This window comes from Polypterus senegalus, chromosome 5 (genome assembly GCF_016835505.1).
Source record: "Polypterus senegalus isolate Bchr_013 chromosome 5, ASM1683550v1, whole genome shotgun sequence".
NCBI classification, from domain to species: domain Eukaryota; kingdom Metazoa; phylum Chordata; class Cladistia; order Polypteriformes; family Polypteridae; genus Polypterus; species Polypterus senegalus.
In genome coordinates, this window is record NC_053158.1 from 125,220,539 (window position 1) to 125,225,277 (window position 4,739).

A 4,739-nucleotide genomic window follows, 5' to 3' on the forward strand; every position below is an offset into this window, starting at 1 on the left:
CAATCAGCTGCGCGCTAGGTTACTGCTTGAACCCGATGATCTCACACTAGAGAAAACTGTAACTAGGAAAGCAGACAGAAACCGCTGTTGCGGATGTGCAAAAGTTGCAAGGAGCGCACGCGGATGTTATATATCAGTATAAGTGTACATTTCAGTTCAGCTATTGATGTCTGATTGTGGGTTGACACCTGGTGATTTGATTGGTAATGCCTTGCACATTTGTTAGTTGTTCAAATAAAGACAAGAAAGAAAAAGGCACGCGCTGTCTGCTCGTCCGTTCTTATCAAATGAAGGTGAACTGTATTATTAATACATGACAGTGGCGACGAGATCAAGCAGTTAATTTTGAGCACTGTGACACTGAATAACAGCAGCGAGAACCGCACCGAGTAAGCGGAAAAGCAAGGACCCGACGCGATAGTGCAACGTGAGTACGATAAATTGCAAACATGTCGTACATCGGAAAGATAGATATTTTTGATAGTTCCACGGAAGATTGGAATATGTATGTTGAAAGGCTGCAACAGTATTTCGCTGCAAATGATATTCCAGCTGAAAACACGTTCCTGTGCTACTGAGTGCCATGGGAGGGAAAGCTTACGGCCTCCTCCGTAGTTTAACTGCCCCAGACAAACCCGCTGAGAAAAGTTTTAACGACTTAGTCCGTGTAATGCGGGATCATTTGTCACCAAAGCCATTACTGATCGCGGAACGTTTCAGATTCCATAAGCGTAATCAGAACGAGGGAGAGACAATTGCGGCTTATGTGGCAGAACTGAAAAAGTTATCAGAATATTGTCAGTTTGGTGACGGGCTAAACGATGCATTGCGTGATCGTTTGGTTTGTGGAATCCTTCAAGAGGGAATCCAGAAGAGGCTGTTAACTGAGGCAGATTTGACATTTAAACGAGCAGTAGAAATTGCTATTTCAATGGAAACTGCAGCTAAAGATGCACTTGAACTACAAAGAGGAGTGAATACGAGCAGCGTAAATAAAATGGCGGCAGCCAAGATAAACAAAGTACATAAACGGCCCTGCTATCGCTGTGGACGCGACTCCCATCTTCCCTCACAGTGCCGATTTAAAATGAAGAGTGCAGACAGTGCCACAAAACGGGCCATATTCAAAGAGTTTGTCGTAGTGGAAAGGCAAAGTTTAGTGCGGAACACAAAATGCATCACAGCGACAAGAAAAATGTGCATAATGTTGCAGAAGTCTCTGACATTGATAGTGAAGATGCATTAGCAAGTCTGGAATTATTTAGCCTTAGTGGAAAAGACAAGCAGGCAATCTGGCTCACCCCCAAGATAGATGGCCAGGTGGTAAAAATGGAATTGGACACTGGCTCAGCTGTTTCAGTTATGTCACTGAAAGATTACAAGGTGTATTTCAAGAAGGAGAAGCTGAACCCCTCTTCTGTTCTTCTCAGAACATACACAGGTGAAAAGGTTATGCCTATTGGAGTGCTGCATGTGACAGTAGAGTATAATGGAAGAAAAGAGGTACTTGATTTACACATAATACAAAATGGAGGTGCACCATTATGGGGCCGTGAGTGGTTAAGAAAGTTGGGAGTTGACTGGAGAGAGATTAAAAGCCTCCGTGTTTTGCCTGTTGTGCAACAGACTACAGAAAAGAACCTAGAGCTGATATTAAGAAAAGCCGCCCCGGTATTTAAGAGTGGCATTGGGACTCTTCAGCACATTAGAGCTAAAATTGTACTTAAGAGTGGTGCGACCTCACGGTTCCACAAGGCACGTCCAGTACCCTATGCCATCCGACCCCTGGTTGAAAAGGAATTGGATAGGTTGGAGTCAAACGGCATACTTTCTAAAGTAGACTGGAGTCCTTGGGCAACCCCAGTTGTCCCAATAATAAAGAGAAATGGTACAGTCAGGCTCTGCGGGACTTTAAGGTCTCCATTAATCCTGTGCTACAAGCTGAACAGTATCCTCTGCCGAGAATTGAGGACATTTTGCCAGTTTGTCGGGTGGTCAGCGTTTTCAAAGTTAGATTTAGCAGATGCATACCTCCAGATGGAAGTAGAGGAAGACTCTAAAGTGTTCCTGACCATTAATACAATAAAGGGTCTTTATCGTTACAACAGGCTGGTGTTTGGGGTAGCCTCTGCCCCAGCTATTTGGCAAAGAGCAATGGATCAGATCCTTCAGTCACTGCCAGGCGTCCAGTGCTATTTAGACGACATTATTGTCACTGGAGCGACAGATGAAGAGCATTTAGAAAACCTCAAAAAGGTTCTGAAAAGGTTAGAAGAGTATGGACTAAGAGCCAGGCGAGGAAAATGTGAGTTCCTGAAGCCCAGTGTCAGGTATTGGGGCACACCATAGATGCCCAAGGTTTGCACAAATGTCAGGACAAGATTCAGGCTGTATTGATGGCACCACAACCACAAAATGTTTCACAGCTTAGATCCTTCCTGGGGTTTGTGAATTATTATAATAAGTTTCTTCCAAACCTGGCAACTGTGCTATATCCACTCAATGAGCTATTACAAGCTGGAAAACAGTGGAAATGGTCCAAAGAATGTGAAAATTCATTCCAAGATGCAAAGAGACTGGTGACATCTGACACAGTCCTAACCCACTTTAATTCGTCCCTTCCAATCAAGCTGGCTTGTGATGCTTCTCCATACGGCATTGGAGCAGTGATGTCTCATGTTATGGAAGATGGCAGTGAGAGGCCTATAGCTTTTGCATCACGCTCATTGTCTGCAGCTGAGAAGAATTATGCCCAAATCGATAGGGAGGCATTGAGTCTAGTGTGGGGTGTAAAAGGTTCAACCAGTATCTTTTGGTAGGGAATTCATCCTTGTCACAGACCACCAACCGCTAACCTCAATTTTCAGCCCGCAGAAAGGAGTTCCTGCCACAGCTGCTGCCCGAATGCAGCGCTGGGCATTGTTTTTAGGTGGACACAGGTACAAGATTGAGTACAAACGTACAGCCTGCCATGCAAATGCAGATGGGTTGTCGCGACTGCCACTGGAGGCTGAAAAAGATGAGTTTGGAGATGAGGAAACAATAGATATGATCTCCATCAGCCAGATTGAAAGTCTGCCCGTCCACGGCAGACATGGTGAAAACAGAAACAAAACATGACAAGGTCCTGTCTCAGGTGTATGCTGCCACACTGAATGGCTGGACAGCCCAGCACAAATCCCTGCTGGCTGCATATTACTCGAGACGTGATGAAATTGCCTTAAATGCTGGATGTGTGATGTGGGGGTTAAGAACTATTGTACCCACTAAACTAAGACACAGAGTATTAAAAGAGCTTCACAAGGGACATCTAGGTGTGGTGAAAATGAAGGCACTTGCCAGAAGTTTTGTGTGGTGGCCAGGCATTGATGAAGACATCGAGAAAATAGCGCAGCAATGTAGTGGCTGCCAGATGGTTCAGAATGATCCAGAACGTGCACCACTTCATCCATGGGAATGGCCTACATTACCATGGCAGCGGCTTCATATCGACTTTGCAGGACCATTCATGGGGACAACTTTCCTGGTGGTAGTCGACGCATGCTCTAAATGGCCAGAGGTTTTCATTATGAGCTCCACCACTACTTCTCACACTATTGAAGTACTAAGGAATTTATTTGCTAGAACTGGAGTTCCACAACAACTGGTGAGTGACAACGGACCCCAGTTCACAGCAACAGATTTTCAGATTTTCCTCCACAAAAATGGCATACGGCACATTACATCTGCCCCATGGCATCCAGCCACAAATGGCCAGGCAGAGAGGTTTGTGCAAAGTTTGAAACGAGCCCTTCGAGCAATGACAAATGAGAAGCTGACCCTTCAGCAAAAATTGGCCAACTTCTTATTTGCATATCGGAATTCCATCCATGCTACAACTAACCAGACTCCAGCTATGTTGTTCTTTGGGCGTCCTCTTCGCTCTAGATTAGACCTGCTGCAACCAAATATTAAGCAGACTGTGCAAGACAGACAAATCAAACAAGGTCATAAAGCAACGGACAAGGTTACACGTAGCTTTGCCATTGGACAATCAGTTCTTGCCAGGAGCTACAGAGGAGATCAGAAATGGGTTCCTGCACTAGTGAAAGAGCAAACTGGTCCCTTGTCATACAAGGTAGAGGCTACTCAAGGTGTCATATGGCGACGTCATGTCGACCAGTTGAGAAAATCAGGGTTGGTTAGAGCTAAAGAGATACCCACACTGCCTGTTGACTCCCCTGCTGTTGCTCCTACAAACTGTCCAGAGCACTTACCATCTCCTCAAGCAGCACAAGTACAGAGCCCATGTGCATTATCTCCATCACCTTCTGCAGAGGCTAACACTGCTGTAACAATTCAAGAAAAATTACCCTGTGAAGAGAGACGTTACCCAATTCGCATACGCAAGCCTCCACAGAGACTAATTGAAAATTAAATGTAAAGATAGAATTCAATGTTTTGATTTCTTCAGAGAAAAAAAAAAAAGGGAATAAGTTAATTACTTCTAATTTTAGATGGGAGGAATTGTTATATATCAGTATAAGTGTACATTTCAGTTCAGCTATTGATGTCTGATTGTGGGTTGACACCTGGTGATTTGATTGGTAATGCCTTGCACATTTGTTAGTTGTTCAAATAAAGACAAGAAAGAAAAAGGCACGCGCTGTCTGCTCGTCCGTTCTTATCAAATGAAGGTGAACTGTATTATTAATACATGACAGCGGAGACTTCAAATCAAATCCTGGTGCACAAAGTCA

General features: G+C 44.3%; 1 pseudogene; it reads left to right on the forward strand.

Moving 5' to 3' along the window:
* The first annotated feature begins 1,104 nt into the window (after window positions 1-1,104).
* On the forward strand, window positions 1,105-4,455 carry LOC120529900 (annotated as a pseudogene).
* The last annotated feature ends 284 nt before the right edge of the window (window positions 4,456-4,739 follow it).